The 22,693-nt window shown below is 43.2% G+C and overlaps 1 non-coding gene across 1 annotated transcript; it reads left to right on the top strand.

Annotated features, from left to right (window-relative positions):
- The first annotated feature begins 18,027 nt into the window (after positions 1–18,027).
- LOC120103371 (U4 spliceosomal RNA) lies at positions 18,028–18,167 on the top strand. The gene has a single exon (XR_005505417.1). It is a non-coding gene; the product is annotated as a U4 spliceosomal RNA (small nuclear RNA).
- Positions 18,168–22,693: the final 4,526 nt, after the last annotated feature.

The following is a 22,693-nucleotide window of genomic DNA, read 5'->3' as shown; positions in this document are numbered from 1 at the left end:
TATTTATGGAAAATGCTGCTGTGAGAGGGACGTGATTAGCTTCCTCGTCCGCTGACAATCATGTTGGATCCAACCCATTGTTTTTCATCTTTCTTCAAAGAAGATATTTAAAGTTTATGAAAAGTGCTAGAATTTTATATCTAAAAAGAGTAGTCAAAGCTCCAAGTGTGTTAGTGCATCCTTGTAATTCCAGGACTTGGGAAATAGGGGCAGGAGAAGACGCTTCAGGCTAGCCTCAAATACAGAGTTCAAGACCAGCTGAGCTACGTGAGGCTACATGATCTTGTCTTTCAAAACATAAAAGTAAAGCTTTCATCTTAACTTCCAGCATGGCATCTTGACTTTCCCCCTTCATATTTCACATACAAAATGATTCTTAAATTCTCTTTTGGAAAATTTCCTGCTGAGGCCAGAGAGACAGTTCAGTTGGTAAAGGTGTCTGTTGCTGAACGTGGCAACCTGAGTTAAATCACAGCCCCACAGGGTGAAAGGAGGAAACTCCTACAGCTTACCCTCTGACCTCTAGTGTACCATGGCATGTGTACACTAAAACACTAACATGCACACACATTTTTACGTTCCTTTACAATGATATTAATGTAATCTAAACTGATTTATTCTTTCCAAGTCATTGATGCAGGTGTCCAACGTAAAATCCAAAGACTGAACAAAGCACTTTTAGGTGCTTTAATTTGGAAAACAAGAAAGGAGATTGACACTTCTACTTCAAGAGAATTCTCTTCATAGTAGCTGAGAGATCTGCTGCAGCATGAAGACGTTCAGAGTTCAGAATGCAGCTCAGGAGTGGACAGCATGCTCTGGCTTCTACTCCTAACACTGGAAAAGTGCACGGTTCTCAAACCAGGAAACAACCATACAGAGATACTGCAAGCTAAACAGAAAAATAGTGGCATTGCACTGACTGTTGTGGGATTGCACAAACTGATTCCCTCCCAATCTGCTGAGTGATCTTTAACGTAATGAAGAGCGTCACTGGCCTCAGTGAACAAATGGTGCTTCCCACAAGACTGTCTGAGGCTGCCACCACCATAACTGGCATGCTAGATGTGAGAGCTAAAGCTTGACTCTCAGCCAGTAACGGCTCCCATTCTATTTCCTCCCGGGCTGTCCCATCGTCTCTCAGCACACAGCATTTAGCACAGTTCCTCCCTGTGGTAGGCACTCAGCACTGTTGAACTGAAGGGCACTGGAAGACTCAAGTCTTGTTCTCCAACTCTTCTGAAGTTCTTTTTCAAACCACTTTTTATTGCAAAGTAAGCTTTTCATTTTTTATTAACATGCCCTAACTTCCTGTATACATTTAGTGTTTTTATACACGGAGCATACTCTGGTCTCCTTTTGTCCAGCCTCCACACTGTTTTCGGCTTCTCTTCAGTAAGTACATCTCTAGATCAACACGTGAGCAGAAACACTCGGAGCCTTGTCTTTCTGTATCTGGGGCATCTCAACTAACATCATATTCTCCAGTTCTGTTTCCATCCATTTCATTGCAAACAGCAGGATTTCACTCTGGCCAAATACCACATTTGTCTGTGTATATCATATTTTCCTTATTCATCTGTTGAATGGCACAAGACTGATGCCTGGCATAATATGGACTACTTATCCTCTGAGAACAGAGGCACCGTATATATGACAGACAGTGACCTTTTTGGCATAATTTCACTTCCTTTGTTTATGTGTCCAGAAATGGGGATCATTGATCATCTGGCAGATCTGTTGTGTGTGTGTGCGTGTGTGTGGTTGGGGGTATAAATGTAAGAGTATGACATTGGACATCAGATGTCGTCCTCAGTGACTGTCCACTTTCTTTACTGAGCTAGAGCTTGCAGGTTCAGCGAGTCTAAAGAGCTTGTCCCAAGGGTTCTGTGTTTTCAGCCATCACATACTGAGACTATGGGGTGCCATTATGGACAGCTTTTTTTTTTTAATGTAGTTGCCGAGATTCTGAGCTGCAGTTCTTTTGCGTGCATAGCAAGCACTTTATCCAGATCCCTTTCCCCAGCCCCGTGTTTAGCTTTGTAAGGAACCTCGTATACTAGTCTCCATAATAGCCCTACTGATTTACATTTAATTACACTGTAACAAAATAACCTGAGGAACGTCACTTTACAGAAGGAAATACACACTGGATCCATGGGGTCCATGGTCACTTGGTCGCTTCGGAACCCAGGGTAAAACCGAACATCATACTTGGGAGTGTACGGAGGTGCAAAGCTATTTATTGAGGGAGTCCCTGCAAGCCCTACTGCTGGCAAAGGAACGAACTCTATGAGGCAAGAAGGGACCTCAGTTCATCATGAGTTCACCAGGCCGGTTCCTTTTAGAGATATTCAAGTACAGTGGGATTTTGGGGAAAAAAATTCTGGAAAAAATTTATCCCAATCCTAGTACACAATAAAGCTCAAGGCGTGACTACATTTTGCAACGTACATGAGGCCTCTACCATAAAAATAGGTATATAGCCCAGGATCCTGTGGTCTCTAATGGAGGTCATCAGTAGGTTATAAAATACATGTGATATCCCCCTAAGGATGGGTTCCACTGACTGAAAAACAAAGATAGAGACAAAGGTCTAGTTTGGGAGAGTCTGGTATAAACATTATGAGGGATTTCAGTGAAGCCCAGCCCTACAGAGAGCAAAGGTCACCAGGTTCTTAACAACATCCACTCCCAGCCTTCTGGGTGGGAAACAGGTACACGCTTCCTTCCCTGAGGAGACTCTAGTCCATGACTAACATTCCTGGTCTCTCCAGTGCTTATCTATGAGCACTTGTGCCCTCTACAGTTTATCTCTTGGTAGCCAGGATGCAAAGGGGAAGGGGCCAAGGACAAAATACACCTTCAACAACATGCTCTCAGGCCTGCTTCCTCCAGCCACACCCCACTTCCTAAAACTTCCAAACTTGTCTTGGTTGGATTTTTGTCAGCTTGACACAAGCTAGAGTTATCGGGGAAAGGGAACCTCAATTGAGAATATGCTTCCATCCGATGGCCTGTAGGCCAGTCTGGGGCATTTTCATGATTAATGATTGATGTGGGAGGGCCCAGCCCACTGTAGGCTGTGTCACCCTTGGGCAGATGATGCTGCACTGTTTAAGAAAGCAGGTGGAGAAAGCCATGGGGAGGAAGCCAGTAAGAAATGTTCTTTATTGTTGCTTTAGTTTTGGTTGTGGCCTGGAGGGACTGTGTGTGACCCTGGATATGAAAGCCAAATAAACCCTTTTCTCCCCAAGGTGCTTTTGGTCAAGGTGTTTTATCATAGCAGTAGAAACCTAGCAAAAACAAAAATGGGGACCGGGTTCATGGGATGTTGTTTGGGGAAATATCATGCAGCTTTGGACTAGAAAAGCCATTGAGTGTTAAGCATAATGACCTATTATGGGAACTTAGAAGACAATGCTGAGAGCAGTGCATACAGTGGAGCCTAGCTTGTGACGTTCCGGAGGGAAACACTTAAATAAGTGATTTTTTAATTAAAAATCTGGTTCTAGTCAACTATGTTTGAAAATTAGCCTTGGGTGTGGTATTTTATCACAACAATAGAAACATAACTGATATTAACCTACATGTACCCACATACATGTACCCAAGTACCATATTCTAAGCCATAGAACAACTCTCAATACATGTAAGTGGATTCAATCTATAGACACTATGATAGACACCATGACCAAAGCAACTCTTACAAAGAACAACATTTAATTGGGGCTGGCTTACTGTTTCAGAGGTTCAGTCCATTATCATCATGACAGCATCCAGGTAGACATGGTGCTGGTGAAGGAGCTGAAAATTCTACATCTTGATCCACAGGCAGCAGAAGGAGACTGTGTCAACACTGGCCATAGCTTGAGCATATGAGACCTCAAAGCCCGCCTCCACAATGGCATACTTCTCCAACAAAGCCACACCTACTCCAACATGGCCACACCTCCTAATAGTGCCACCCCCTATGGCTAAGCATTCAAACGCATGAGTCTACTCAAACCCCCACATCTGACTACAGAGAAATTCAAGTATAAAGCAATTGTAGATATTGGAGAAACTTCAAAAGCCTAGAAACAAGATAGCACTTTCAAAAGGTGACATATGGGGCTGCAGAAGTGGCTCAGAGTTAAGATCTCTTGCTGATCCTCCTGCAAAAGACTGGAGTCTGGCTATCAGCACCCACATAGAGCAGTTCACAACAGCCAGTGCCAGGGGATCTGGTGTTCTCTTTTGGCTTCTGTGGGTTCATGTTCATGTACACACACACACACACACACACACACACACACACACACACAAAATAAATCTTTAAAAGGTAATTTATAAATTTCTTATGTCGTAGGGCAAGGGGAAATGGATTAGAGAACCGAAATGGAGACCTCAGAATACTCTGGAATGATTTTTATAAAGAGTGGAATTCACTCTGCCTGTGGTGCTTCCCTACCCTCTAGCCCATTCTTCACTGGCAATAGCATGATCCTTCTAATACTGTGATTGCCTACTCTCTCCAGCACTTAAAAGACTTAAGTCCAAAATCTTAGCAACACAGTATGGGTTCACCTATTCAGCCTTGCTCCCCAGGTCCCTAGAACATATTTCTTTTACCATACGATCTTTTATTACATGATTTCTTTGCTTGTACATCTCCCCACATATGGCTAGACAACAAGATCTATACATAGCAGTTTCTATATTCTAGTGCCTTGCATGGGGCTAGGCACAGAGTACATTTCCAGTGAACAGTAAATTGAGTGAATGAAATAATTGTAATCAGCATTTTCTTTTTCTTCTCAAAAACAGCAACAACAAAAAACTCTCCTTCAAATTGAGGAAATTGCTTTCTTTATGTAATCAGATTTCCCCCACCCCAGAAAATCCTTCATTGAATTTGAGACTATACAAAACCTAACTCTAAAATTTCAAAGATCTTGAGCAGCGATTTTAATCTTTTTGAAGTAGTAATCCCCTATCATTTCCTGGGTTGCATTTGTACCTGACTGTCTCATCTCTTGCTGAAATGTGCTTTTAAGATTAATTAATTAGTTGATAAATTGCTAAGCACATTTCATCAGGCCAATTAAAGACAATGGAAGTATTCATCTATGGTGTGTGGACTTTGAAGAAATCTGATCCAGTATTTAGAAAATTGTTCTGAACCCGGAGTTGGCTCAAACTGGCACCTTCTGGCATTTGCTTGTGGGTGGGGAATGTGGAATGCTTTGAAAGCTGAATGGGCTTGTCAAGTTTTAAAATTCCCTTATGGCTAAAGGAAAACAGCATTCATTGTTTTAAAAAACCATTGCTTGTTTTTTTCTCCTTTCCTAATCTTTGGAGCCTGAATCTGCAAAAACACAGCATTTTTTTTTCCTTCTTGTACCTCTCCTAGGACTTTTCTAGAGACAAAGTAGAGTAGAAGCCTTTGTATTGTGCTTCTTGAGAATGCCAGAACAAATAGGGGAAAGTCATTTTTAACGTTCATATTGAGTTAGATGAAGGGGTATATTTCTGTGTGCCATGCCAGGGAAATAGAATTGTTGAGTATAGGGGTCATTGAAATAAGACTTTCAAGCTTCTCTACTTCCTCAGGGAGTGACCTTATACAAGGTTTTTAAACAGTCTGTCCTATATCCTATTCTATCCTGTACTGATACAATGGGAGCCTACGTCATAGGGTTGCTTGAAGACTAAGTGGTCTAATGCATGTAGAATGTCTGAAGGGAATCGATGCAGAGAGTCAGTGCTCTGTAAAATTGTGTTTGTAAGCAGTCATTGTCATTGTCTGCTTATGATCATTAAGCATTTTAATGTAAAGTTCCTATGTCTGATAATTAAATCCTAGCAAGTCTTTCCCCTGATTCTACATGATGCATATACCCTCAGTACCAAGAGTATCTTGCTAATCTGACCCATTGCTGCCTCACTGCACAGTGCAGAGCATTTCCTTAGGTAAGACTCACTGGAAAGGAGAGAATGTGTCGGGTAGTATGCAGAGATCCCCGATATGTCTGCGCTACTCCATGGTGGGGCTTCTACAAACACTCGTGCCAGAATATTAACCGTCTATGTGAGGTAAGGAGGAAATCCGGTTCAACACAACTCAGTTGCTTCACTTTTCTAGAGGCTGACATCTAGAGGCAGTGTATTTTAGTCATATTTTAAAAAGTTTCCTGGTGACAATTCACTCAAGCCCATGTGCACAACGCTTAAGACATGACTACATCTAAACCTTTCCAAAGTACATGTGACCTCTTCCATAAAGACGGGTTCTATAGATTGACTCCATTTGTTATTTTAACTGCCTAGGGGAGGATCTGGTGTGGTCTCGGTCATACAGACAAGCACAGAGGTCATTCAGGTTATCAACTACCTACGGCCCTACTTAAAGGAGCTTGGAGGAGCCCATGGTCACACAGAAAGCACAGAGGTGACCTAGATTATTAAATAGCTCCTGTTCTTCTTGGGGGAGGCCTAAGAGCCCCTGGTCATACAGATAGCACAAGGATCGCCTAGGTTGTTAGCCAACTCCATTCCTAGCCTTCAAGGGGAAAAAAAAAGGCATGTTTCTCTTCCACTGAAGAGATAATTCTGGGTGTTTAACATTACTGTTTTCCTAGGACTTATCTGTGAGTGTGGGACTTTCATGCTCCCAACACTTTATCTCTCCTGCCAGCACTGGGCTCACTGTCATTTTTCATTCTGAGTAACTTGGCAATTTTCTTCCTTTTGGTCATCCTTAATTTCACCTTAATCTCCCTTATCCAAACCATAATCCACTTATTTTTCCACAGAAGGCAGGGTGACTATTTTAATGACGAAAATAACAACTTTCTTCTTGTTGTTCTTCCTCTTGTTCTTGCTCTTGTTGTTCTTCTCCTTCTTTTTCAGGTGTGTGTGTGTGAGTGTGTGTGTGTGTGTGTGTGTGTGTGTGTGTGTGTGTGTGTGTATGTGAGAGAGAGAGACAGAGAGACAGAGAGACAGAGAGACAGAGAGACAGAGAGGCAGAGACAGAGGCAGAGAGACAGAGAAAGAGACAGACAGAGAAAGAGAGAGATGAATGTAGATGTTTATGGGTCTGTATGGGCCACAGTGCACTGTAGGGATCAGAGGACCACTTTTATAAGCTAGGCTGTGGGCTGCATGGTAGAACAAAAATAGACGTTACAGATGTAAACAGTTGCATCTGGCTTTTTTTCCTCCAGTATAGGTTCTGAGGCTCAAATCAGACCATCAGTCTTTCAAGGCAAGTACTTTGTCCATGATGCTGTGTTTTTTAAAAGAGCCAGGATATGTTTTGTAGCGTGTGGTATGGTGTGATGGGGGTGGGGGGTGGTACCTCAGCAGACCCATGCTGATACAATGGTGGGTCTAGTATAGAATAGAGTTTATGAGAAGGATGGAGAGAGAGAGAGAGAGAGAGAGAGAGAGAGAGAGAGAGGAGAAACAGGAGGAGGAGGAAGAGGAAGAGGAGGAAGAAAAGGCCAGTTAAGAACAGTTGGAGAGAGAGGGGGGAGGGGGATAGGGAGAGAGGGAGAAAAGGGTCAGAGAGTCAGAGAGAGAAAGGGCACAGGGAAAGCAAGGAGGGGCCAAACTGTCCCTTTTATAGCAGGTAACTGTTGGGCTAAGCCTAGAAGGAAAGCCAAAACACTGAGCCATCCCTCAGGCCTTAGGATATTCTTTCTAATAGAAAACACTGATCTCTTCATGCACTTGGTTTAAAAAAAAAAATTCCTCAGTGACAAACTTTGACCTTGATAAAGTTTACAATCCATAAAGCATGTGCCTTTGGGATCTGGGCCAGTGGAACCCTAATAACTTTCTGTAGCTTTCCTCCAACTATCTCTGCTCTGTTACTAGGCCTGTTCACATGCTGCTGCTCTCGCTGCTGCCCCTGTCACTGCTGCTACCTGGGGTAGCTCTCCCTTCACCTACATGCATATCTCTTGTGCATCAGAATTGACCTTAACTGAATCTTCCAGGGCCTCCCTCACATTGGATGTGGGGCATCCTAGACTTTAAAACTTCATGTGCTCTAATACCCAATGGCCTGTTGCATAATAATAACCCGATTGAAACCTTACGGATTAGTCATACTGCACCCAGGGCTCTTTTTTCATTTTCTTGTTTGTATTTCTAGCTTAGCATTTGACTCCTCACAGCTCATCATGGCGCTAGACTGTGAGCTGCACAAGACTGAGCCCTTGTCTCACAGATCACTGAATCCCCAGTAAGTTCTGAGCAGGTGAGTGAGTGCTAAGTTCTCAGGTAAGAGGATTTATGGACCTCCATAGTCATAGCATCATAACGATATCACTAAACTTTAACAAAAGCTCACGTTTATATGTATTTTTCCAGGAAGCAGGCTTTTCCACAATTATCATTTTTTTCCTCAAGACAGGACCTCATTCTGTAGTTCTAGCCGATACAGCACCTGCTATGTTAACCAGGCTGGCTCGGACTCACAGAGATCTCTCTTTCTCCTGAGAGATAAGAATAAATGTGTGGACCACCATTCCTATACGCTAAATAATTTGGGCTAGGTATGTAACTCGGCAGAGTGTTTGCTTAGCACACAAAGGTCCTAGATTGAATCCCCAACACAAGAAAAAACAGACAAAGTGATACACATCTGTATCCTAGAAATGGGGAGGTGGAGGCAGGGGAACCAGAAGTCCTAGGCCATCCTCTGCTACTTTGTGAGTTCAAAACCAACCTAGAATACCTACCTGAGCTTTTGTCTCATCACAAATAAATAGAAAGAAGACACGAAGGTGGGAAGGAAATGTGTTGAGGGGTATAGGAAAGTGAGGTTCAAAGGGGACCAATGTATATGTATGATGTTGCCAAAGAGGCAGGGGAGAGAGCTGCTTTTTTTTTTCTTCTGATATAGAACAAGCCACAGAGCTGCCAATCATCCTTGTACAAGGCCCATGCTAATCTGGCCAAGGTGTTATCTGCAGGGCCAGCAGGATGGCTCCATGGGTAAAAACTTTTGTCACTAAGCCTAACAGCCTGAGTTATATACCCAGTCTGATGGGGTCAGAGGAAAGAACTAGAACAGGCAAGTTGTACAATGTACCCACCCCCATCCCTACACACATACGCATATATAAAAAAGTGTAAGTTATTAGGACTCAAGTAAGAATGTGTGCTGCTCTCACAGAGATCTGGAGATCAGCCAGCACCACATCTGGGGCTCACAATGTAAGCTGCCTGTAAGGTCAGCTCAAAATGAGTCTGACACTTCTGTTTCCTCAGGCCGGGCACTTGTGTGCAAGCATGTGTGCTGGCACGCGCTTGTGCGCGGACGCTCGCATGCACACACACACAGACACACACACATTTAAAAACATTAAAAACAAAAATTAAAAATTAAAATGGTCTAAGTTTCTATGTAAAAATCAGTTGTTAAAGGTATTTGCAAGGTAGTTTGATGTGTCATTTCAGGCCTTTTTAGCCCCAGGTGAGGGTACAAAGTTTAGCTTTCTGTTGGCTCTAAGATTCCCTGCTGCCAACTGTGGTGGTGCTGGTCGGTAGTATTAGGTGTTCCTTCTGGATGCAGGGGAAGGGCTTCCTCCCCTGCACATCTGTTGGAGCAGCTGGAGATGCATTTGCACACTTCAAGATGGACCAGTTAAGCCATTCTACTCGGAGCTACGGAGCGTCTTCTCCCAGCACTCGTGCACATGGCTTGCTTTGGTTTGGTTTTGTTGTTGTCGTTCACTGCTGAGAACCTTTGATCTACTTCAGCAGGACCTTTTCTCTAACTTTCATCAAACAGACTCAGCTCTTTTCCCCCTCTAGACACACAAAGAGTCTAGACCTTCTCTAGGGAAGCTAAGAAAAAAAAAAAAAAACCTTAAAAATAACTTGACCAAGTTAATTCATCTGGCAAAAATAACCTCACTACATAAAATAAACTTTGGGGTTTTGCAATAGCAGTTCCTGAGAATGTAAACAGCCCCAGGGCCCACATGCACTGAGTCACTTGCTGAACACTAAGAGCCTCTTGCCCAGATTCTGCAAAAATAATGAACACCGACTAAAGACTAAGGGGACGGAGGCACCAACACCAGGACAGACGATCTAGGACCGCACACTGAAAATGCTTGAGCAGCCTAGTGCAGGTGTGGGGAGGGCGGAAGTAGGCAGGATGGCATGTACCTCAGGCCACAGCACTCCCTGGGGAAAGCCAGAGTGTGGGCACTCTCAGGAAGTCACAGGAAGCCCCTGCAGGTTCCACCGTGTGTGCCGTTAACAAGATAATGGCTCCATTGAAACTGTAATAACACAGTGAGCCAGCAGAGCCCAGAGTATTATAATACCACATACCCAGCCCCTGTTGTCCGAGCATGATGACAGCATTATGTTCTTTCTACTGAAGCCCATAATGTTCTAATGCACTTACACCGAGTCTGGGTACTAGAACAATATTTGCTATATATAAGGAGTGCAATCATAATTTAGATTTGTAAAGCGCTCCTTCGAAGTATTTTCTTACTCTTGAATGCATTCAGCTCCCTTTAATGTGGGAAGCATTGTGCCATTTCCAAGTTTTAGGATGAAAAAACTTTGGGAGAGACTCCGAGAAAAGGGACCATTGTTTTTCTTAAAGGACAGACACTTCTGAAGTATTTGTAATAACCCACAACTATGGGGAAAAGTGGGGTAAATCTTGGCAATGTATTTCAGGTATGAAAAAAGATCAGAGTCAAGTTAACAACCTGTACGTGGTTCAGGTACTGATCATAGCCATGTGCCAGGTGCTTTATGGACGTTTGTCTTTTTAATTTAACCTTCATAACAGCCTCTGTAAGTGCATATACCCAGGGTAAACAGAACACTGCAGTACAGGTTAAATGGCTGCACTGACATGCTAGACGCTCCCACAAACACTCATTATGGTAGCTTGAGTAAGAATGACCCTCATACGCTCACATATTTGAATGCCTAGTCATTAGGATGTGGCACCACTTGAGAAGGTGTGGCCAGCCTTGTTGGAGTAAGTGTGACCTTGGAGGAGGAAGTAACTCACAAGGGCTTTGAAGTTTCAAAAGTCCAAGCCAGACCCAGTGTCACTCTCTCTTCCTACTGCCTGTGGATCAAGATGTAGAACTCTCGGAGCTCTTTTAGCACAATGTTCCTACCTATCACCATGTTCCTCTCCATGACAGTAATGGACTAAACCCCTGAAACTGTCAGCAAGCCTCAATTAAATTCTCTCTTTCATAAGAATTGCCATGTCCATGGTGTCTCTTTCTAGCAGTAGAACAGTAAGACACTAAGCTTTTCTTCTTTTCTCAACCTGGACATTGGATTGCACTTCCCCTTACAGTAGAACTCATCATGACATGATTCTGGCCAACATAGCATCAGGAATGCATGTCATTTTTAGATGGGAGAGTCAAGAACCAGTTGGAGAGAATGAGTGATTCCTCTTTCTTGATGTTCTGTGGTGACCATTAAAAGCTAAATTCCACATAGGATCTGCTGGGGCAGAGCCCTGTTCCTGTTCCCATCAAGATATTAAGATGTGTAAGCCACATAGTTTGCACTTTAAGCCACCGAGTTGGGGAGGCAAATTAGTCATGGCTCTGCACAGAAGAAGAACCAGTAAGAGATGATCTCTACATAGCTTTAGAAGATTTATTGTAGAAATTATAGAAATTGAGGAACATGTTTCCAGAGGCTCAATAATTTAATCTGCCATTTTCAAGCTAGAGATATAGGAAAGATCATGGTGTGTTTCAGCCTAATGACTGCTGATGGGTGTGCTTGCTAAGGATGGAGATATAGTGGGTATAAATCCCACAGTACATATGCCTAAGAGCTCAATGCGCTGATGTACAGGATAATGGAAGTAAGATATCCCAGCACCGGAAGAAAGAGCAAACTTCCCTGTGGGCTCTTTTCTCTCTCCATTATAATGCCCTTACATATTCACATCAGAGACTGAATCGAGTGCTCACCTCTTCCTGAAATAACCTCATAGACACATCCAGAGTTAATATTTAGCCAGTTATCTGAGCAACGCCTAACTGGGTCAAGCTGATACATGAAATCAACCATCATAAGGGGTTGTTTCACTGGAGAGATGGCTCATCAGTTAAGAGCACTGACTGCTCTTCCAGAGGTCCTGAGTTCAAATCCCAGCCACCACATGGTGGCTCACAACCATCTGTAATGAGACCCGATGCCCTCTTCTGAATGACAGATACAGTGTATTCATATAAATAAAATAAATAAATACATCTTAAAGAAAAAGAAAAGAAAAAAGTGACTTCATCAAGTTATTTCAACTACAAAAAGTGACTAGCAAACCAAGTCACCTGTCTGATTAGAAAATATTCCTCCATTGTATAAAACTGGGTTCTGCAGAGGAATAGATTGATACAATACGTGTTATAAAAAAGGGACTTATTGAATTGGCTTACCTAATAAGGGCTGGGTAATCCAATAATTCCCAACAACATTTTGGAAGATAATAGAATGCTAGACACTTCAACTGAGTCCAGTGCTGACTGCCAGGAAGCTCTCTGGACAACTGCCAATATTGGGTCTTGATAGGGGGAAGACGCTACAGTCTGGTGGAAGCAGACAACAGCAGCAGGCATATATACACTCCAACTCAGAAAAGGATCGCACTCCCAATTCACATGCAGGTCGCCCTCTTCCAACTTCTGTCTAAGCCTCCAGCCCCTTGGATGGTGCCATCAACATGCAGGACAGGTCTTTCCTGTATCACTTGCCAATGTATCAGTCATCCCTGAAAATAGCCCCACAGACACGCAGAGATACATTTCCCCAGAATCAAACTCTTACTCCAGTCAAGCTGACATCCAAGACCAACCATCACAATTGCACTGGCCATACCATAAGCTACCATGTTATTTTTCCTTCCAGTGGAAAATGATTCTGATTGTCTTCTATCTAACTTTAAGAGGAGCATGGTCCTTATATGTAGTGACAGGATCTGAGAGCCCTTGAGGGGCTGGCCAAGACCATTGGGTAGCATAAACAAGGAAGAGGAAAACAGTCAACATTGTTCTGTTTCCTTCCAGGTGTGTTTAATCCACACTCTATATTTTCTCTAAGGAAGTTCTGTGTTGGGAGTATTTCTTAGAAGGGTTCCCAGTTTGCAGCTGGCCTCTGCTCCAGGGTCTCTCTTCACTGGGGCCTGGGCTTGTTTCCTGACAGGTCTCACAGCAGCAACCTTCTCCTCCTCGAGGCAGAGCACATGAGTCTTAAGACTGTTGATTTGGATGCTACAGCAAATCAACCTGAACGTTGATGATTAGAGGGCAAGTGGTTTATCTGGGAAGCAATTCTAGGAATTGGGAAAGAGAGATGAGGCCGCCTGGAACATAGAGGGAAATTCGAGGGTTTTGCCTGAGAAACTTTGTCATGAATGAACTTGGCGAACAGCCACTCCATGCAAGCGGAGCTCATTTCGCTTTGGTCTTCAAGAAACATAAAGACCCTTGTTTACTTAGTGACTCTGATTCCCACTTGATTGTCTCTGGGGGTGTGAGCCTCCCTCACCAAGGCAGACATTGCCCTTGCTCCTGCCTTGAACAAGCTCCTGCAGCTGTGGAAACAGTCTTGTAACAGACAGTGAAATGATACCCCATGTGCACTTGAGATCTTGGAAGCCAGCCCTTTGGAAGGGCATGGGAATCAGAAATGTGTTCAGAGCTGTCAACAGAGCTTCCCCAAGACCTACTCTCCCAAACACTCATAGCAGTAATATAAGGCTGGTGGATGTGAGAAGACACAAGGTCATGAGCACCAGGGCCAAAGAACTACATGGTAAACCTTGAGCAAATTTCCAAAACTCTGAAAACTAGGTAACATACCCCCCATCCAAGATCATTGGAAAGACTAGATTGTATGTGGCAATGCCAGCACAGACCCTGGCACAGTAGATGCCCAGTAAGCATTGGTTCTCTACCCTCTATCAATAAAGCCTTTAGAACTTCATGTGGAGGCAGATGGCCTTGAGAAGAAGCATCTCTCCAACTCTTCATGGTTTTAGGTTTCTCCTACAGGATGATTGCATTAAAATGCTCACCGTAGCGAGTTAAGGGCAATCCCACTGAAAGTAGCTTAGAACAACAGGATACTTGACATTTGGTTCTGTTTCCAGGTGCTTTTGGATATAAAAGGCTCCAACATTGTCATCAATGCTTTCTCTTGGTGTCCCATCACCTTTTCTTTTCCCACAGTGGCAGGCTTCCTATATTTGAGTATGGTGCAAGAGCCCGGGTGCACATCATTCTTGACTGGTGGTCTCAATGGCAAACTCAAGTATAAATTCCCAGAAGGAAGGGCTCCTTCATTTGCTCCCAGGTTGAAAGTGGGGAGGAGAGCTGAAGTCACCTTAGCTTGCTGCATTGTATGGTCTGTGGTAGGAGGGGTTACTGGTAAACACAGGTCACTAAGAGTGGGCTTGAGTAGGAGCAAGAAGGCTTGCAGGATTCTGGTTAAGAAGAGTGTTACTGGGATCCCGGCCCGCAGCAGCTCTCTGCTCCCAAACCCCGGGGGAGAGAGACCTCACCGCCTGATCAGGTGGGCACTCCTGAGGCTGCAGAGCGGAGGAGACCACCAACACTGCCCACCCCTGCCCACATCCCTGGCCCAAGAGGCAACTGTATAAGGCCTCTGGGTTCCCATAGGGGAGGGCCCAGGAGCGGCAGGACCCCTGTGCCTGAGACACCGCCGGAACCTGAAGGAAACAGACCAGATAAACAGTTCTCTGCACCCAAATCCCGTGGGAGAGAGAGCTAAACCTTCAGAGAGGCAGACACGCCTGGGAAACCAGAAGAGACTGCACTCTGTGCACATCCAGACGCCAGAGGAAAACACCAAACGCCATCTGGAACCCTGGTGCACGGAGGCTCCCGGAAAGAGCGGCGCAGATCTTCCCGGTTGCTGCCGCCGCGGAGAGGACTTAGGCAGTACCCCACGAGCAAACTTGAGCCTTGGAACCACAGGTAGGACCAACTTTTCCCCTGCAAGAAACCTGCCTGGTGAACTCAAGACACAGGCCCACAGGAACAGCTGAAGACCTGTAGAGAGGAAAAACTACACGCCCGAAAGCAGAACACTCTGTCCCCATAACTGGCTGAAAGAAAACAGGAAAACAGGTCTACAGCACTCCTGACACACAGGCTTATAGGACAGTCTAGCCACTGTCAGAAATAGCAGAACAAAGTAACACTAGAGATAATCTGATGGCGAGAGGCAAGCGCAGGAACCCAAGCAACAGAGACCAAGACTACATGGCATCATCGGAGCCCAATTCTCCCACCAAAGCAAACACGGAATATCCAAACACACCAGAAAAGCAAGATCTAGTTTCAAAATCATATTTGATCATGATGCTGGAGGACTTCAAGAAAGACATAAAGAACTCCCTTAGAGAACAAGTAGAAGCCTACAGAGAGGAATCGCAAAAATCCCTGAAAGAATTCCAGGAAAACACAATCAAACAGTTGAAGGAATTAAAAATGGAAATAGAAGCAATCAAGAAAGAACACATGGAAACAACCCTGGACATAGAAAATCAAAAGAAAAGACAAGGAGCTGTAGATACAAGCTTCACCAACAGAATACAAGAGATGGAAGAGAGAATCTCGGGAGCACAAGATTCCATAGAAATCATTGACTCAACTGTCAAAGATAATGTAAAGCAGAAAAGGCTACTGGTCCAAAACATACAGGAAATCCAGGACTCAATGAGAAGATCAAACCTAAGGATAATAGGTATAGAAGAGAGTGAAGACTCCCAGCTCAAAGGACCAGTAAATATCTTCAACAAAATCATAGAAGAAAACTTCCCTAACCTAAAAAAAGAGATACCCATAGGCATACAAGAAGCCTACAGAACTCCAAATAGATTGGACCAGAAAAGAAACACCTCCCGTCACATAATAGTCAAAACGCCAAACGCACAAAATAAAGAAAGAATTTTAAAAGCAGTAAGGGAAAAAGGTCAAGTAACATATAAAGGCAGACCTATCAGAATCACACCAGACTTTTCGCCAGAAACTATGAAGGCCAGAAGATCCTGGACAGATGTCATACAGACCCTAAGAGAACACAAATGCCAGCCCAGGTTACTGTATCCTGCAAAACTTTCAATTAACATAGATGGAGAAACCAAGATATTCCATGACAAAACCAAATTTACACAATATCTTTCTACAAATCCAGCACTACAAAGGATAATAAAGGGTAAAGCCCAACATAATGAGGCAAGCTATACCCTAGAAGAAGCAAGAAACTAATCATCTTGGCAACAAAACAAAGAGAAGAAAAGCACACAAACATAACCTCACATCCAAATATGAATATAACAGGAAGCAATAATCACTATTCCTTAATATCTCTCAACATCAATGGCCTCAACTCCCCAATAAAAAGACATAGATTAACAAACTGGATACGCAATGAGGACCCTGCATTCTGCTGCCTACAGGAAACACACCTCAGAGACAAAGACAGACACTACCTCAGAGTGAAAGGCTGGAAAACAACTTTCCAAGCAAATGGTCAGAAGAAGCAAGCTGGAGTAGCCATTCTAATATCAAATAAAATCAATTTTCAATTAAAAGTCATCAAAAAAGATAAGGAAGGACACTTCATATTCATCAAAGGAAAAATCCACCAAGATGAACTCTCAATCCACATCTTCGGTTGGTTTATATACAAGTGTGCAATTTCTAGGCTTGAAAGTAAAGTGATGCTATCTGGTGCTGGATAGAGGAGCCTTATTTTTTTATTATGGCAGCTTGCTATTTTTGTAACATGGTGATTTGGTTGAACACAATAAAGTACAGTAGTAACTGATCTCCCCTTCTTCCTGGATGAGTGAGGAGATGATTAAATGTTGATGTCAGCATCCTTGAGCATATTCAGATGAGCTTCTGCTTCTGTTGAAAAGGATGCTGTGTTTGATTGTGGTCCGAAGCTTTGAAGCACTACTTGGCATCTCCTTCCTTGGAGGTCTCACTGTTTAAACATAACAGATTTGATAGCTTGTTGGTAAGGTGAGGTCCAGCTTGTCTCCACCAGGTCATCTTCATGTGAATCCGGTGGTTATACGGTTTTGTTCTAGGGATATTTCATTTTTTTTAATAACGGTTTTAGCTGACATTCATGGAGAGAATGAATCCTTAGAACTGTGCCACTAGTGAAAGGAAATCCTGTCTAGAGTATGTTTCTTTACAAAGCTGTGTCACACCATCCTTTGGGCCCTCTGCTGGAAAAGTAGAATCAAGTCTCAAATAATGCCTTTTAAATTGTATCCTCTAGTATTATAGATGTAGGACAGTACTGTATCATACCTCTGTGGATGTAAAATAGCTTGTACCTGCTTTATGATACGTAGTAGTGACAGTGCTTTATCAGAACTGTTTTTAATGATGTTGTTCAGAATGTTTTCTTTCCAGATGATGATTGAGAAGCTAATTTAAAAAAAAAATGGTGCCAGGTACCACAAGAGTTTCAGAACTGTGCTGTTTTCTCGGGTTTTGTTTTTTTACTTTTTTTTTTTTCTTAATGGAGTGTGCTGGATGTCTCTACAGTTTTGTTCAGATGACTGCAGAACCTGGAAAAGCTGTTGCTGCTGTTGATGCATAACACACTGCTATTATTGGTCTTTTTATATAAATATAAATATATATATACAGATATATAATTTGAATTTTTTGAAACTTTAGCTGTGCTGTCAACTTTGGAAAAAAGTATCCCCGTTTACTGTGTTGAGTTGGCACTGTACAGAAATTAACAGCCATATTGGTCTAGAAATGTTGAACTTAAGTTTTTTCCATTTGTACAGGGGTAACACACTGTATTAAATATGTAAGGTCTTATCTACGTGGGTTTGATTACAAAAACTAATAAAGTATTCTCTAAATTTAAAAAAAAAAAAAGAAGAGTGTTACTTGGATAGGCCCCTGTGCTACCTAGTTTTATATCAACTTGATACAAGCTAGACTCATTTTGGAAACAACCTCAAGCTTTGCGCAGTGGCAGTATCGTAGCCAATGAGGTTTATCCGAGGCGCGATTATTACTAATTAGAAACAACCTCAATTGAAAAAAATACCCTCACAGGATTGGCTTGCAGCCCAGCCTATGGTACATTTTCTTAATGAATGGTGTAGAAGGGGCCAGCTCTCTATTGGCAGTACCACTTCTGGGTTGATGGTCCTGTGTACTATAATCAGTGTGAATTAGTCATGAGAGGCAAACCTGTAACAGCATTCCTCCATGGTTTCTGCTGGCATTCCTGCCTCAGATTTCTGCCCTGCTTGAGTTCTTGCCCTGACTTCCCCAGTAATAGAAGGTTTCCTGGAAGTCTAATAAAAATAAACATCCCTCCTCAAGCTGCTTATGGTCCTGGTGTTTCTATCAGAGCAGTAGAAACCCTGACTCAGACAGCCGCTACAGTCATACCACGTCGGAGAGGCGGAATTTATTTACCACCCTCGCAGTGCCAGCAGAATCACCGAGTATAGCCTGCACTGAGCTTCAAACCAGAGCTCTTTTGGAACAATGGAAGGACTCAGCACATTCATTTGCTATCAAACAAAGCCTGGCTGTGTCAATCCTCGTCCCATATGCCCTCTTCAGAGAAATAGCCAGGGCTTTAGGAAAAGAAGGGATGTCATACCAGCGTGGCTCACACGAGGTGTTTTGGACCAATAAAAAGTTCTGATCTGTATGTGTATGTACGATCTGAACCTGGGTCCTCTGGAAGAACAGCAAGTATTCCTAACCGCTGAGTCATCTCTCCAGCCCCTCGAGTTTGTGCAGTTAGTCACTAACTAATAACTCTAACTCGGGGTCTGCCTTAGCTACTCTAATCACTGTGACCAAAATCCCTGCCATGGACAGCCTGAGTGCGAGGACTAGGAAGTGGTGGCACAGTGACTCCATGCTGAGAGGATTGTGCTTCGAAGTCTCATCAGTGAACAGGAAGCAGAGAAAGCAGGCCAGAACCCAGAACAAGTTATAACCCAGCCCTGGGCACCAACTTCTGCAAAGGAGGCCCCAGGGCTTAGAGGTTCCACAGCCTCTCCCAATGGCACCACTGTCTGAGGACTAAGTGATTAAGCAGCTGAGCCTAAGAGAGACATTGTAAACTCAAAGCATGCCAGAGTCTCGATGTGTTGCTGAGGCTGCTCTCAGATTCCTGGGTCCAAGTAGTGCTTCTACCGCAGGCGTATGCCTCACATGTGACTGTTGGCGGTTCTTAAAGCTACTTCACGTTCCCTTGTCAAGCAATGCTAAGTACATTTGACCAAGCTTCCAGTGGGAGATATTAATGTATCTGCTGCTTAAGTCTAGTCAGGCAAACACTTATTGGGTGCTTCTTATGAGCCAATCACCAAACAACAAAATTTAACAATTAAACCAGAGTTTTACTGAAGAAATGACTAATTCATTTAGATTTTATTGCTCAAGAGTCCTTGGGTCAGCTGAATGATTTTCTTGATAGGGCTCAACACAATTCAGCTGAGCTACTTGTGACGGAAGAAGGGGAAAGAAAAGGACGTAAGTATCAGGGTGTCCTTTCAAAAATCGACTAAGGATGGGGAAACTGAAGATCGTGTAAAAGAGGTGTGGCTGACAAACAAGCCTCTCTGAGGAAGGAGTTTTTAAAGGAAGATTATACCTATTCTTATGTCATTAACTAAGAAGACTGGATGAACTGCAGCCTTGGGTTGGGGAGGCAATGGAGTAGAAATTAGGATCGTATGGGAAGAAGATATACAGGAGACAGTCATGATTTCTGGCTAATAGGGGCATAGAAAACCCACTCACAGAGCAAGAAAAGTGCCTGGATTAGAAACCCGGAAATCTGGGTCCAGTGTCACTAACAAGCTGTGAGAACCCTGCCGGTGACTGATGTGTAATAGCATCCGTCTCCTTGGGAGTATGAGACTGAGGACCCCTTTCAAGCCTGGGGCCCTTATAGCATGCATGCTTTCTCTTGGGATTCTGACACTGATACAGTCTGAGCAGCAGCACTGAGTAACCTTAAAGGAAAAGATGGGTAGCATTTGCTGGAAAACAGAAAAGACACGGGAGAAAAGAGGAGGAGGAGGAAGACGTAATTCTTTTTTAATTCACTTAAAAAAATACCCCAGAGAATTGTTGATGCATTACATATGTGGGATGATGTCATTACACAGGTGAAGGCAGGAACAAGATAGAACGAGGCCTGTCAGTGGACAAGAAGGAAGGATGGGTGGGAGAAAACTTTGAGGGAAGAGGAGAAGACTGGAACGGAAGGAGACTGCAGGAGAAGTCGCCGAGAGATAATGGAGGCTGAGGTTAAGATTCCACTCTGTGTATTTACAGGTTGTTATGAGTATTCTTAAGGGATGGATGTGTATAGGGCTTTGTATGTTTAGGTGGGCAATTATATCTTATCAATTGGATCAGAGGTTATTGTGTTATGTGTTCTTTCTTGTGGAGAATTGAGTCTGGGAGAGAGTGTGGCGGCAGAGATACTGGGCCGCCACGGAGTTGGGATGTGTGTTTCTGGCAAGATATCTAGCAGATATCTTGGGGCACTGTGGTGCCGGATCTAATGGGGGTAAAAGACAGCCCTTTTAATATAATCTTACAACATACATAGTTGTCAAAATTTCTCATAGGAACATGACAGCAAAAACAGAGAAAAAGGAGGGAAGAGGAAGGAAAGAAAGAGAAGGTTGGAAGTTGTCTCTTCAGAGAAAACCCAGTATTGGGCAGTAAGAATTAGAACAAAAGCAAGTGAAACATTCCCAAGACTATTTTCTAAAAGATTTTTCCCGCCTCAGAGAAGTTTTTCAGAACCATTAATACCCCAAAGCAAGTCTCTCTCATTCTTGGACACAGAATACAATCCACATAGAAATCCCATCTTATTCAACCCTAGGGGCTTTCTAAATGTTGGGGCAGCTTCCTATGAGAAAACTGACACTGAAATCTTGAGAAAATATGGCGCCTGAGTAGATGGAACAGCCGGAAGGAGAAGATGGGACATTCCTATCCTATCCCATCTCCTGTCTTAATTATGATGTGAAAGAGAAGATCTCGTTTATTTTCTACTCCGGGACAGTGGAGGGTGGTTTGGAGAAGTTCCCAATTCATCAAAAGCCACCTTCCTTCTCACAGCAGGCCTTGGCACACAGAAGAGCTGCGGAGCAGCAAGGCTTTTCTGTTTGCCATACAAGGTGGGTGGGAGAGAATGGCTGAGTTGTTGGTAGTGGTGGTGGGCATTGACCACAAAAGCAATAAGACTGTGTTTATCAAGTTGAGAAGACACATTTGAGACCCTCACAATTTTCCTACTTGGAGGATTAAGGAACATTCTGTTAAGTTAGAAGTATACACAATATAACCGCTGCTTCTCTTTCTCCCTATTTTTCTGTATTAATTGCTTTGAGAGCATGGCTTCCCAAATCCATTGAGCATATGGTAGTCTGATTGTCCCTTTTGTGAAAGGTGGTAAGGCTACATTCTAGAAATAAATTTGGAGGACTAGGCTAAGCTGTCTTTAGTTGTGACTAGTTCCCTTGGCAAGCATCTCTCCTTGCATTTTTATCTCAGTCAATGCCCTGACAAGAAAATTCCTCTTTAGGGACTGAGGCAGACCACCAATGTACCACTCAGGAAAGCATCAGGCTTGTATCTTAGGAAAAGTCGCTCACTAAAGATTCAAAAATCTTAAAAAAAGATAAACAAGGACTCTAGTAGGGAGATTCGAAGTAGCATGGAATCCCCGTGAACAATACAACAGACTCTCTGAGCACAAGACAAAGTCCTCTTTCAGTGAAAGTATTTGAAAGCTAGCCTTGGAAGAGCATTCACACTATCCTGTAGAATGGAAGGACGTTTAAGTGCCCGGCATGATTCCACAGCGCAGCACCTTAGCAGCTGTCTTTGCTCGGGGTACCACAGGTTTTCCGAGCTCTCAACTCTGACCTAGCTTGATTATACTTCTGGGAATGTGATTGGTGTAATTCGGAGTTCAGAGAAAATTACTGCAGATCTGCAGTAATTAATTTCTACAGTAATTACTGCAGAAAACACGCTTTCTGTAATACACGACAGGTCATTTTAAGCCATTTCAAACCATGACAATAACCATACATTACTTCATGTTTCAGTCATCATTACTTCCGTGCCTAGGAGGGACCATGCACACTTATTTCTGTGACCCAGCATCCATTACCACAAATTCTGTCCTCACAGATGCTCCCATAAAACAGATTAATCTCATGAGCCCTGTGATTAGTCAAGGGTCTTGAAAACAGAGTAGAAGAAGGTAAGGAGTGGGTGTGGCCTTGCGGTTGAACTCTTTTTGCTTGAGCTAAAAATTCTTGAGGAGGCTTGCTGTTTGTTATTTACTCTCTAGAGCAATTATAGTTCGTGTACTCAGAACACAGCAACACTGAATAATCAAATTCATGATAAACATGGCAGTTCAAGTGGTTTGACCACGGGTCCATTCCAGTCAGGGATGAAGCAAGCTTGCTCTTGTCTGTTCTGTGTGGTCACCTGACTGTTAGGAGGTTGCCATGGTGACACTTTCCCAATACCTTTTGCTCTTTGAGGGGGAAGCTAAAAGTAAGCAGTTTAGTAACAGAACTCTTTCTCAGATTTTACTCATACACCATTGAAGTGGT

This window comes from Rattus norvegicus, chromosome 5, assembly GCF_036323735.1.
Source record: "Rattus norvegicus strain BN/NHsdMcwi chromosome 5, GRCr8, whole genome shotgun sequence".
Classification (NCBI taxonomy): domain Eukaryota; kingdom Metazoa; phylum Chordata; class Mammalia; order Rodentia; family Muridae; genus Rattus; species Rattus norvegicus.
The sequence above is the reverse complement of the archived record's forward strand: the minus strand, read 5'-3'. Positions and strand labels throughout refer to the sequence as shown.